Raw genomic sequence first — 14,360 nt, forward strand, 5'->3', positions numbered from 1 at the left:
GGTTTGTGGAAAATAGATCCTGTCAAACTAACTTGATATCTTATTTTGATGTGATTACAAGTTTGGTTAATAAAGGTAATAGTGTGAACATAATATACTTAAGACTTCTGTAAGCCATTTGACTTGGTATTACATTGACATTTTGATTAAAAAACTAGAATGACACAAAATAAACATGGCACACATTAAGTCGATTAAAACTGGCTGATAGGTCTCAAAATGTAATTGTAAAAAGGGAATTGCCATCGAGCCAGTGTGTTTCCAGTGGAGTCCTGCAGGGATTGGTGCTTGGCCCCATGCTATTTTACATTTTCATCAGTGACCTGGAACAAATGTTCACTGATATAGTTTGCAGCTGACACAAAAATTGGAGGCGTGGTAAATAATGAAAAGGACAGATCTCTGATTCAGAGCCATCTGGATCACTTGGCAAACTGGAGGCACGCAAATAATATTATCTTTTAATACAGATACATGTAAATGTATACATATAGGAACAAAGAATATGGGCCATACTTACAGGATGGGTGACTCTGTTCTGGGAAGCAGTGACTCTGAAAAAGATTTGGGGCTCATAGTCGATAATCAGCTGAACATGAGCTCTCAGTGTGATGCTGTGGCCAAAAGAGCTAAAGTGATCTGGAGATGCATAAAAAGGGGAATCTCAAGTAGGAGTAGAGTGGTTATTTTAAATCTATATTTGGCACTGGTGCAACCATTGCTGGAATACTGCCTCCAGTTCTGGTGTCTACAATTTAAGAAGGACATTGATAAATTGGAGAGGGTTCAGAAAAGAGCCACAAGAATGATTAAAGGATTAGAAAACATGCCTTATAGTGATAGATTCAAAGAGGTCAAACTCTTTAGTTTAACAAATAGAAAGTTAAGGATGATGTGATTACAGTCTATAAGTACTTGCATAGGGAAGAAATATTTAGTAATGGACTCTTCACCCTAGCAGACACAGGTTTGTTAGGCCTGAATAAAGATGTAGCACAAAACCAGTTATGCCAACCTGACTGAAGTCAGGCTAACAGAGGTTTCTGAGTAATCCCAGAGTGGAAAAGTACTGAGAAGCAGCATTGTTTTACAGAGCCCTGGAAAACGTGAGATACGCCAGGGATTGCATTCCTGGCATAGCATTAGCTGTGCTAAGGACAGTGTTTGAAGAACTGATAAGAAACTCTAGTATCCCACGGTTCAGATTCTAACTCTCTGGTTGAGTTATAGGTTTGTTTAAAACTCCCCTGTATTTCTAACTTTTGGGTGTTGTTAAGATATAATTAATAATCTAAAGTTGTAGACATAAAGTCTAGGCATGTGTGTATATTAAAAGTGTCTAGTTTTAGTTTGTTAAACAAAGGGAGGTGGGTTTTGCTCAAGTGAGTGATGTATGACGTAATAAAACTGTCTATATAGGCTAATACTAAGCTGTAAAGAGCTGGCTGGTTCTCACTGGAGACGAGCTGCCCTTTATTGATGCGTGCACTTGTCAATAAAGGGCTTTTGATCGGACCTTGCTGGTGTTGCCTGTCTCTCTGTGATCAGACAACGAATTTCGCTGTTGGGGTTAAAGTCCCCAACAGGTACAACACAATCCAACAGGTGGAAGTTAAAACTAGACAAATTCAGACTGGAAATAAGGCATATGTTTTTAACAGTGGGAGTAATTAACCATTGAAACAACTGAGTAAGGTGTGGGGGGGACCCTCCATCACTCATAATTTTTAAATCAAGCGATTTTTTTAAAAGCTCTGCTGTAGGAATTATTGAAGGGAAGTTCTAAAGCAGGGGTCTCAAACACATGGCCCATGGAGTTATTTGCTACAGCCTGCCAAGCTCCCTGCCCCCCCGGAGTTATTTCCTGCAGCAGCCATGCTCCCCTCACCCGCCACCCCTCCTCCCCAGTGTGCCACGTCCATGCTCCTCTGCCTACCTCCAGGCACTTAGCACTTTCCAGGATGGAATGGAGAGGAGCAGGGAGCCGAGTGCTCAGGGGAGGAGGCGGAGAAGGTGGGGCAGGGGTGGGGATTTGGGGAAGGGGTTGGAATGGAGATGGAGCAGGGCCTTATGGAAGGGGTGGAATTGGGGCAGGTCCAGCAGGGGGAAGTGTCAGTGATGCAGCCCTCGGGCCAATGTACCAGTCCTCATATGGCCCTTGTGGTGATTTAAGTTTGAGATTCGTGTTCTAATTACAGGCATTGAGAGTAGAGCAACGATTCTGAAACTGTGGGTGAGGACCCCAAAGTGGGTCACAACCCCATTTTAATTGGATTGCCACGGTTGGTGTTAGACTTGCTGGGGCATGGAGCCAGGATGAAAGCCTGCTCCACACCACCCTGGGTCGTGGGGCTCAAGTTACAAGCCCCCCGCCTGGGGCTGAAGCCCTTGGGCTTAGGTTTCGGTGTCCCTCCCCCATATGGGGCAGTAAGGCTCAGGTTGGCTCACGTTTCTGTCCCTCTTCCTGGGGTCACATAGTAATTTTTGTCAGAAGGCAGTTGCAGCACGATGAAGGCTGAGAACCCCTGGAGCAGATCATCACAAGGCTCCCCTCTTACCTTAGAAACTAGGAACCCGGGTAAACCTGTGCCCTGCCCAACCTGCTTTGTCAAATCTCTCCTCACGAGCCCCGCTGCTCACACAAGGGGAACCAGCCGAACACCACAACTACCCACTGGCACAACACCGCTGTTTGGGCTCCTGAACGCCCTAGGCGAGGCCGCCCGCCCTGCACATGCCGCTTTGTGCGCCCCTATGGAACCAGCTGCGGGGCCCCCGTCGCCAGCGCCCCGGCACAGGGGGAAACGCCCCGCTCCCAGGGGGCGCCTGTTGCCATCAACCCCGCAGCGCTGGGGGCAGCAGGGAGCAGCCCACGTGCTGCACGAGGCGAGCACGCGCCTCCCGCCACTGCTGCCAGCCACGTCACTGCGCCCCCTACGTGCCCCCGCAGCTCGGCACCGCGCGCAGCGGCTCGCGCCCCACGGAGGTTTCAGCCCAGCCCAGCCCATTGGCCTCCTCCTCTGCCTGCGCCTTCCTATTGCAGCAGCTTCTGATCGCCCCCGCCCTCCGGAGCTCGGAGCCGGAGGACCTTTCCCAGAATGCCCTTGTAGGCGGCGCGCGCGGGCCGGGTTGGAGGCGTCTCGTTGTCAGGTTGCGCCGCCCGCCGCCACGCTGTTCCTCTGTCGCAAAAGGCGGTTGGGCAGCGCCGCCGCGCGGCTTCCGTGGGTGCTGCGCAGTCGCCGCCGCGCATTGACATGTGGCCGGGGAGCCGCTGAGGAGCGAGCGGAGCAGGCGGCGGTGGCGCAGCGCGCTCGGAGCCCGCCCCTCCCCCCGCGGAGCCTTTAGGCCGGGGACGCGTTTCAGGCTTCAGCCGCAGAGAAGCGACCGCGGCGGCGGCTCCCGGAAGCCCCGAGGCGGAGCCTCCATGTTGGGGAAGCTGGCAGCGCGGCAGTGACCGAGCCCTGTGGGGACGCACGCGGGGCCTCTACGGCCGGAGCCTCCGATCCTTGGCGCCAGGTACGCCCAGGGGGCGGCAGCCCGAGGAGGCGCCGGGGGCCTCTCGGGGTCCCTGTGGGGAGCGCTTGGGCGGTGCCGCGTGTCCCGGGACGCTGGTTCCCGGAGAGGGGGCGCAGGCGGGGGGCCTCTCGGCTGCTCCCATGTTACAAGTGAAAGTAGTTTGAGCCGGTGCCTCGGTGGGGCCGCGGAGGCGGCAGCCCGGCGCTGCTGGGCCTTCACCTCAGCTTGGAGCCCACCGGAGAGTTACGGTCTCTCTACCCCCCTGGCCGGGGCCGCAGGCGGGATTTGGTGCCCAGCCCGCGGCGGCGCCCCCCCGTGCGAGGAGACTGACGTGAGCCGATCGGATCAAGGGTTTAAACCCGAACGTGACAGGCCGTTGCCCCGCAGGCGCTGGGCTCGGGCGCGCTGCGCTGCTTGGGTCCTTACCGGCTGGCTGCGCATCTCCCCGGGGCAAGAGGGAAAACAAAGGGGACCAGCGGCTGGAATAAGTGAGCTCCCAAGTCCCCGGGCCGGCGCCGGCCTCTGAGCCTGCCCCTGAGCACTGCTCCTCGTCCCCACTCCCCGCCCCGCCAGCATCCGGGGAAAGCTTTTGTTACACGAAACCAAACCACCAAAACAAATCCCGACTCTACGTAATCGAGATAGGCACGGACCAAGGTTTGTTAAAATGCTTGTGTACAGCAGTCCCGTGCCCTGAGCTAAACGTTGCTCCCGTTCGGGTCGGTCAAAATCTTATCTAGACCACTTTTGTAATAAACTGTGTGGCTACAAGCTTTCTGTATTGGCATCACCATGTCAGCACATTGCGTTCAGGCACCAAGAATTAGATTAAAACCTGAAATTGTAGTAAAGTTAAAGGGAGGGATTTGGGATTTAGCCTGGGTCTGATTGCTTTTATGCTGGAGTAAATCAGGAGTAATTTGTTATTGGAATTACACTGGGGGAAAACTGGTAGTGAGAGGAAATTTGACCCTTAAATCCGTGAGACTTCTTGAATTTTGGAGGGAATGTAGTGGTGGTCCGCCAGTGTCCTATATTTTATTTTTTTTGCTTCATATCCATTAAAAGAATGTTGTTGAACAGAGAAGGCCCCAGGTTTAAATGTACATATATATTTCCCATTCCCCAATATTAATAAAAGTAACAGTAGTACTTTATGCTTATTTAAAATTGAGAGTAATTTTCAGAGACTTTAAAATCTGCAGTGTTTGTACTACAAGTGCTATGAAACTAAATATCCAAGAAGAGCGAAATACAGAAAGTAAATAGTGAAAAGCAAGGTAACTCTTTTGTGTTTAGTAATCTTATATGGTGTTAGTGTAATTGGTAAGGAAGCTTCTTTTAAAATATAAATAGACACAGTTCATTTGTGAATTTATTCATTTTCTTTACTGCTTCACTACTTATTGGAATACAGGTTTTTGTGCTTTATATAGATTGTCATTAATATTTATATTACAATAGTGCCCAAAGGCTGGGTGCCATTGTACAGATATAATAAATGACAGCCCCTACCCCCAAAGAGTTTACTTTCTAAGAATTATCTGGGATGGAGGGTCCAGTGCAACTTAACCTTTTTTTTTTTAAGCTTCATGCTAAATATAAGTTTCTTAATTGCAGCAATAAAACTTTATATTTTAAGTGGAATGTAGCACAGTGCAAACTTTGATAGCAGGTATAGTAGTCCAATATTATAGTTAAAGTTGAAAAATACTACTTATGCTATTTTCTAGGTTCTTGGGACTTTCTGAAAAGATTAGCCTTTGGGCTCTTATAATTTTGGGATTTTACCATTTAAAAAAAACAAATTTCAGAAACTTTTTTCTTTGAACTTTTTCATTTTAGAAGTTCAGCCTTGTATGTGTAGTACTCAGTGAGGAATGAATTCTCGAGAGGAGAGAGATTTCAGTGGGGTAGCTGTGTTAGTCTGTATCAGCAAAAACAACAAGGGGGTGCCACAAGGACTCTTTGGTGTTTTTGCCAGAGAAGAGAATTAGTGTAACTGTAATACATGGTATGGCTCTTTTCTAACTAGTAATGAGAGCCCTGATCCTGTATATACATCCTCACAGATTCAGCTACAGCACTTGGGAGTATTGTTTTGCTAGCTTATACATATACTTGATTATCTGCACACTGAAATAACCAATTACATGTACATAATTGCATATGTAAATAAATGTATAATCCGTTATTGTTGGTGTAATGCATATGCAACATGAAATGAAACTATATCACGTGTATAAGTGGCTTAAATGTGGTTCCTGTAAGGAACTAGAACTTATATATTTCCTAACTTTTTTGTGTAAACTCCTAAATATAAGATAGCATTATTGTATTTTTTATCTTCTAATTATCTGATTTGACTGCAGAATTGTCCCTGATATTCGACACAGTTTCACTTTAAAGATAGATAAAAATTGTATAAAGTCAACAGAACTTTATTTACAAGTTATCTCATCAGTTTTATAGCTTTTTAGGACTTTTATACCAGTGAGTTGATATTCACTAAGTCTAAAAAGAGCCTAGGGGACTAACTCCATTATTTTTTTGCACAACCACAGCATCATTCATGGGATCATTAACCCATTTGGCTTTTAACACAACTTTTCCTTAAGGGGATTTAGCTTTTAAGGGAAAGACACCTAACTTAGGGCAAGCATATACTACCGGGCTACATCAGCGCAGCTGCACCGCTCTAGCGTGTCTCTTGAAGACTTGCTATGCCGACGGGAGAAATGAGAGGGGGAAGCTATATAGGCGAGAGAGCATTTCCCACCAACCTAGCATGGTATAGGTACTGCTTTAAGTGGATGTAATTTATGTCACTCGGGAGGTGGCTTTTTCACACTCCGAGCAATGTAACTTGCATTGACTTAAGCGGTAGTGTAGACAAACCTTTATCAAAGTGGTACTGTTTGATGCCTACACCTAAAACTTAGGTCATCTTAACTGCATAGCTCACAGTTGCGAGAAATTTCACACCCTGTCAGACCTAGTTAGGCTGCCATACTTCCCCCCTCACTCCCAGTGCCTTTGTAGATACAACTAGGTCGACTGAAGAGGTGGATTACCTATGTCAACAGAAAAATCCCTCCCATCGATGTACGAAATGTCTATGCTATTGCTGCAGTGCTGTGGTTATGCTGCTATATTACAGGCATACACTAAAAGAGTTCAAGCTTACTGTAAGGACGGAGAGTGGAGTAAATCCTTACCTGCCCAGCCCTTCATATCTAAGTAATAACCTTGGCAACAGTAATTAAAATATCAGGATCTTGAAATGAAATGACAAATTAATATCACTAACTAAAATATACTTGAATTTTATTTTGTAGGGATATGAAGTATTCTAACTCATCTTGTACTAATTATTGTGAAGTTATATTTGGAAGCCTAAAAATGCAAAAGTTAGTTTGTGCCCTCTTTGGTTGCTTTATGAAGTATAAAGAAGCCTTAAAAAATATTTTTCAAATTCTTTTTCCACTTGTCTTTTACCTTAGAAATACCATGAAACAAGTTTTGTCTTTCCTTTTTTACTAATTATCTCCTTGGAGGAGACCCTGGAAGTGGATTGGGAGCTTCCACAGTCTTTTACTTAAAGAGATCTTTGTTAAAGATGTAACACTGTGACATCTTTCTTCTCAGTTGTTTGTTTTTGTTAATACACATCACCATTTTTTTTAAAGAGCCTGAATAAAAGTTCTTCCCTTTTCAGCGACTCAGGTTTCACTCATTTGGTACTTGTAATGTTATCTTAAAAGTTATCCAGATATACATAGTCTTCCAGGAAAAAAATAGAATGACAAGATCTGAATTTCCTGTGTATGTATGTGTTAAAACAGAAAATTCCCCCAAATCCCTACTCTCAAGTGGTCTTAAAAGTAAGAAACAAAACCCTTTAGACATTATAAAGAAGTAAACATAGTCATCCATTTTTCTTCTTGTGTGAGGTATCTTTAAGGCTGAGAGCCAGTTCACTCGAAACTTCTTCGGAAACTTTTCAAATGTTCTCAGGACTGTCATTTTATTTACTACTTGAACATTTTCAGGCACAATATATTAGACTAATGGGATACAATCCTAAAACTAAACATTGAAACTTGTTAGATGAATGTTAATCTAATATTTATATGGTGTCTTCACAATCTGCGTTTATAGGGCAGTGGTTATCATGGTACCTGTGTGCATCAGAAATGTGACTTCATATTCATTGTGATTTTAGACCAATACATTTTGAGCATAGACTTCTAGTCATTTGTTTTAGAAAGGCAGTAAGTAATTTCTGCTCAGGATATGTCTGGTTACAGACCACCATATTTAGTTGTTACAAGGATGTCTGGATGTACATGGAAAATTATACATTATGAAGAATTCACCTTCAATATTCTGTGGGAAATTTTGAGAAGACTGGAATTTTTAAAGAAATCATTCCAAGTGTATGAAAATATTTAAAGATAATTTATCCAACAATTAATTTGATTGTAATTTTAAATAAAATAAGCTCTATTTCACTCAGTCTTGTGTTGTTTTTTTTAATCCTCCCTCAAGAGAGGTTTCATTTTCTCTGAGGCGGGAGGGAGTGCAATAGCTTTGCAGAAAGTGTGGTAGATGCACTTGGACCATATCCACTGGGTTTCTTATGAGTGTAGTTCAGCGGTTCTCAACCTATTTACCATTGTGGCCCCACATGGAGCTCTCTGTGTTGTGTGTAGGGCTCCGTGCCTGTCACGGATTCTGGGCAGCCCCGGTCAGTGGTTGGCGAGTGGCCAGAGCAGCCACTGCCTGGGCAGCCCCCAGGGTGTAGGAATACCATGTACCCAAGCAATGGTAGCTAGGTCAGTGGGTGCATTCTTCCATCAACATAGTTGCGTTCACACTGGGTGTTAGCCCTTTAGCTATGCTGAACTATGGGGTGTGGTATTTTTTCACATCCCTGGTCCATGTTGACATAATATTTAAGTGTACACGAGATTTTTCGTGCAGACTTGGGAAGACAGCACTGAATTGGTTCACATTTGGAAACTTATTTCACAACCATAAAGACAAAACAAAAAAAAGTTTGTAATTAATGCATATATTTTTTACAGAATACGGCAGACACCATTAAGCATAGAAGAAATCATGGGAGAGACCTTAAAAGAATTTTCACTATCTGTATTTTCAGTGGCCTATAGTAAATTCAGTGATCAATTACTTTTCATTACCAGCAAGTGGAGCCATGAAAACTGTTGTACTGTTTATCAGGGCTTATTGATGTTTCTTCTGATTTTTTTTTATGACAGTTTTGCCTGATTTTTTTTTTTTGTTTTTGGAACTTGTTTTTGGAATTCCTTCACTAGTTCTGTTCATTTAGTTGGGCTGTGCTTTGGGAAGTGTATAGGATAAATTACGTTCACGTTACTTGGGAAATTGGTCCATTTTCAGTATCAGGCATATTGGACCCACTGGTTAGTTGATGCACCCATTATTTAAGTGCAGGCTAATTTTCATGGTGGGAACTGGTATGTTTTACATGATACAATACACATACTTACAGTGACTAAGCGCTCTTATAATAAAAACATTACTTCTGACTGCTAACCCTAAACGATCTCCCTTAAAATCCCCCTAGATGGATTTGCTATAAGGTGGGTGCATAACTGGTTGGAAAACTGTTCCCACAGAATAGTTATCAGTGGTTCACAGTCATTCTGGAAGGGCATAATGAGTGGGGTCCCGCAGGGATCAATTCTGGGTCCGGTTCTGTTGAATATCTTCATCAATGATTTAGATAATGGCATAGAGCAGCAGTTCTCAACAAGTGGTCCGAGGCCCCCTGGGGACCACGAGCAGGTTTCAGGGGGTCTACCAAGCAGGGCCAGCATTAGACTCAATGGGGTCCAAGGCAGAAAGCTGAAGTCCTGCCATCCCAAGCCCTGCCACCTGGAGCTGAAGCCTGAGCAATTTAGCTTCATTGGGCCCCTATGGTGTGAGGCCCCAGGCAGCTGCCCTGCTTGCTATCCCCTAATGCTGGCCCTGGCTTTTATATGCAGAAAAACAGTTGTTGTAGCACAGGTGGGCTGTGAAATTTTAATAGCTTGTTGGGGGTGGGGGGGGGGGGAGAGAGGGGATTAAAAAAGAAAAAGATTGAGAACCCCTTGCATAAAGAGTACTTATAAAGTTTGTGGACAATACCAAGGGGGGAGGGGTTGCTTTGGAGGATAGGATTATAATTCAAAATGATCTGGACAAACTGGAGAAATGGTCTGAAGTAAATAGGATGAAATTCAATAAGGACAAATGCGAAGTACTCCCCTTAGGAAGGAACAGTCATTTGCACACATACAAAATGGGAAATGACTGTCTAGGAAGGAGTACTGCAGAAAGGGATATGGGGGTCATAGTGGACCACAAGCTAAATATGAGTCAACAGTATAACACTGTTTCAAAAAAAAGCGAACATCATTCTGGGATGTATTAGCAGGAGTGTTGTAAGCAAGACATGAGAAGTTGTTCTTCCGCTCTACTCCACACTAATTAGGCCTCAACTGGAGTACTGTGTCCAGTTCTGGGTGCCACATTTCAGGAAAGATGTGGACAAATTGGAGAAAGTCCAGAGAAGAGCAACAAAAATTATTAAAGGTCTAGAAAACACGATCTATGAGGGAAGATTGAAAAAATTGGGTTTGTTTAGTCTGGAAAAGATGAGACGGAGGGGACATAAGTTTTCAAGTACATAAAAAGTTGTTACAAGGAGCAGGTAGAAAAATTGTTCTTGTCCTCTGAGGATAGGACAAGAAGCAATGGGCTTAAATTGCCACAAGGGAGGTTTAGGTTGGACATTAGGAAAAAACGTTCTAACCGTCAGGGTGGTTAAGCACTAGAATAAATTGCCTAGGGAAGTTGTGGACTCTCCATAATTGGAGATTTTTAAGAGCAGGTTAGACAAACACCTGTCAGAGATGGTCTAGATAATACTTAGTCCTGCCATGAGTGCAGGGGACTGGACTAGATGACCTCTTGAGGTCCCTTCCAGTTCTATGATTCTAAACCTCTCAGTGAATAACCCCTCAAAAATACTTTGATAAACAGATAACATTACTGCTTTTTCCAGAAGGTCAGAAGACTTGGTTTTTACCTGGCCAGTTGTTGGATCCTTTTCATTTGTACAGATTGGGGGGTTGGGTTGTTTTGGTCTTCCATGTAGGACTTTTCCCCTGGCCTGGTTGCATGCATGCATACTTTAAAAGAATTGAAAGTGGAAGTTTGGCCCACAGCTTGGAACATGGACCCACTAGTGCGTATGTCTGTGTGGTATCCCAATTCATGCTTCTTTAGCCCCCTCAGCAAGGAGGTGAAGGCAGTGTATTTTGTTTTTGTAACACTGCAACCCATATCTCCTATTTTAAAAACCTCCTATGATCCCCCATACACATGCATGGAACTCAGGGCAGAAGAACATTTTTCTCAGTACTATCCACTGGAATATCTAAGAAGTAAATTGCCCTCAAGTGGCTGCATTTCTCCTTACACTAGGGTCTAAAGGCAATTGAGTGTTACCTTATCAACTGTATTAATAAACACTGATAGATCGAATATTGACACGGACAACTAATATTCATTTGTTACCTGGAGAACATGAACACTTAAATTTCAGTCTCTGGAGTTATTTCGCCAATGCTGCTACTATTTTTTGACTAAAAACATGCCTTTTAAATGTAATCCTCCCTCAAAAATAATACCCAGGACTGAACCTACTGGACCAGGAAATATGCATCAATATTGAGTTGTCTCATCAATGTTACCTTAGAAAGGAAGACTTCAGATATATTGACACTGGTCTGATAGTCCTCTATCTCCACTGTATATTTTATTTATGATGGACTAAGTACTCCCCAGAGCCACCTTCACCCTGGAAGGACATGGATCCAAAGTACATGTTGTGGAATAAAGTTCTCCTAGCCTCTCCAGAGGCTTAGATAGCAATGCAGACAAAAACTGAAGCATCAGAGTCTTGGTATTTGTGTCTCTACACATTGCACTGCCACCACAGAAGCAGAGAACTTTACCTGAAAGTTTTAATCTACAAAATAAATTTATTTCCTGTGGGACAGTCTTGAATCAGCTGCTGATGAGAGACAGCCTATGTTAATCAGTCTGGCCTGCACCCAGGACAAATCCACTATCTTTGCATTTTCCCCAACCACTGCATACAAATTGGAAAAGTGTTCGAAGCAATTTATCGGCTTTGGCACAAAACTTCTGCCACTGGGTCTGTTTCTTTTACCTGCTTCATTTATCACTTGTCACCACCGTTTTTGGATTACCTATAAGGATATGTAGTGAAGGAAACATCTAGGAAAAGCTCATGTCAAGTCCTTATAAAACCATCAGTAGCAATGGTCTGCTGGAGGATTGATATTCTCTTTCAGGGCAGGGTGGAGTGATTTAAATCACCAAGTGGAAAGCCTAAATTTTAAATCCGTTTCCATTTATACTTCAGTTATTTTCTACAGAAAGATGCATTCTCATATAACCATTAAAATGTTGATTTACAGATAAATAGAGCTTTTACACTAGATTTGGTACATCTTTTTGCTATCTAGAAGGGCACACTATAAGTGTTCATTTATTTAAGCAATTATATGGCTTAATATTTTCAGATTTTTATTAATTGTACATTTTTAGTACATTGGAAAATGGTGAATATTGCTTATTTACTAGATAATTAACGTTTTGCTTATGATCTGTGGCAAACTGCATTAGGATGGGAGCTGGAATTTAATTAAACACACAGACCAGCATATAACATTTATTTATACTAAACAAAACAACCGTAGATGTTTTGGGTACCTAATCTTATCAAAACGTGTTTCACTTTTACAACTTAGTGATTTATTAAATAGAGGGTTTTACTGTAATCAGTTAAATTGATTATTTCAGGTCAGCCTGGGAAAATTTTCAAATATGGCTATGTGAAAGTGACTGGAACTTGAGTTCCTGTGCGCCTAAGTCTCTTGAAAATGAGACGGTCTCCTAAGCCCTTTACGCTTTTAAAACTAGAGTATCTTGTGTCTCTTCCTTCCTTCCTCTCATTTTTATTCATGCATAGGAAGAGACAAGTTTTCCTGCTTTTTCAACTCCCAATAGATTTCTTAACTTGGATAGAATATTTTCTTCATTTGGACTAATTCATTTTGTGCCTACAGAAGAAGCTACGACTGTCAAACACTGATTTAAAGCTTCAACAATTTCTGGTTCCAGATGCTTGGCTAGTTACTTCCACCAGTTCAGGGTTTGGACTTTCTTTAAAATATAATCAGCAAACATGTCTTGCTTGAATGGTTCACTTCCAGCTCTGAAATCTATTGTGGTTGGCATGATTGAAGAAGGATTATTAGATGCTCCTGTCGTAGCAGCATCTTCAGCAGTTAGGCAACTACCCTGGAACTCTGAGATGAGAATATTGGCAAGAAAATGAGGTGTAGTTACTTGATCCATCCGCTTCTCTTCTGCCTGCAATTTAACTTTGTTGGTGGATATTTCTTTCGTCAGTGTCTCTTGAAGTTCTTTCCAGATTTCAACAGCATCAGCAGTACAGCAGCAATCTTTCTGCAGTTTGTTCAAGGCTATGGAAATAGACTTCAGTATATTCAGCATGTCTTCTACATTTCTTTTTAGTCTGATGTTGACTACTTTGGCTGTGATAGTGCCAGGTATTTTGTCACCTGGCTGTTACATTTTGTATGCCAACGGAACATATGCAAACACCTTCCCTGGAGTCCGCAAGGTGATCGGCCTGTAGCTCTTACATTCACTAGGCTGTCCCTTGCCCTTATAAAATGAGATCACAATACTGTCCTTCCAGGTGGTTGACAAGGTTCCATTAATTTTCCTTTATTCCTGGACTTGTACTTAAGTTTTTGGCTAAAATATGCATCAAATGAGCACTATACCCATATGTTAGGAGTTTCATGTTCTCTTCATTATTTTATTCAAGATTTTTTTTCTCCTGTCTACTACATTTGCAGTATTGTCAGTGAGGAAGTTGCACACTTGACAGTTGAATTTTTGTTACAGCATTTACTGCTACTTTTAAGTATTCTGCTGTATGGGCATTTGATGTATCACCTGTTTGTGAGCTAGACAACCCTAGCTTCTGTTGTCACATAAGCATGTATTACTGGATCACTGTATACATTGCTCCAACCATCAAGATTCAGCTTACTGAATTTCCCTTCAATGTTTTTGCACATTGTTTAATTTCCTTCCCATACACTGTATCCAGCAATGTCTGCTCTGACGAGTGGAGTGTAACCTGGTCTTAATGATTATACTGTGTAAATTAAATATTTGCTCTGAACAAGATGAAAGGGAGAATTGGTTGCATAAGTGAACTGAGCAATCTTCTCATTTATGGAGTCTTGCTGGAGTATGCTGATTTTTGAACTCCTCCATGGTTTTACTGGATGATCAAGATTTCTTATTTTATTTTTTAATAAAGGTAATTAACTGTATGTTTAGTTGCCGCACTGCTGGTGGCACTGGTAGATGACTCTGCAGTTGTAAACATTGCAGATGATGGATGTTCATAACCCCTTATGGATGCAAAACAAAATGGTGTAAAAAAAAAAAGTTGTTCTTGTTCACTGAGTATTACTGAATTTATTGCTTTAAAGAAAATGAGATTGTATATGAAAGATTCCTCCTCTTGCAAGTTTGTACCACGTTTTAAATGATGTAATTTATTTTAAACTCAGTTTTGTAGGGAAAATAGTTTAATAAATCATAAAGATTATCTACATCTATTTAAATCCTTATCTCTAACAATGTACCAGCTAAACAGCTTGAAAAAAAAGTTA

At 42.5% G+C, this 14,360-nt stretch overlaps 1 protein-coding gene across 2 annotated transcripts in view; it reads left to right on the top strand.

Moving 5' to 3' along the window:
• The first annotated feature begins 3,076 nt into the window (after positions 1 to 3,076).
• SCAF11 (SR-related CTD associated factor 11) overlaps positions 3,077 to 14,360 on the top strand; it is a 64,929-nt gene continuing 53,645 nt past the window's right edge. The window contains exon 1 of one of the 2 annotated variants that reach the window (XM_039504900.1): positions 3,077 to 3,516. The gene's annotated coding sequence lies outside the window, so the exon portion shown is untranslated. The remainder of the gene's footprint in view (positions 3,517 to 14,360) is intronic. The other variant, XM_039504892.1, reaches the window with a different exon arrangement.

The sequence above is a fragment of the Mauremys reevesii genome, linkage group 1 (genome assembly GCF_016161935.1).
Source record: "Mauremys reevesii isolate NIE-2019 linkage group 1, ASM1616193v1, whole genome shotgun sequence".
NCBI classification, from domain to species: domain Eukaryota; kingdom Metazoa; phylum Chordata; order Testudines; family Geoemydidae; genus Mauremys; species Mauremys reevesii.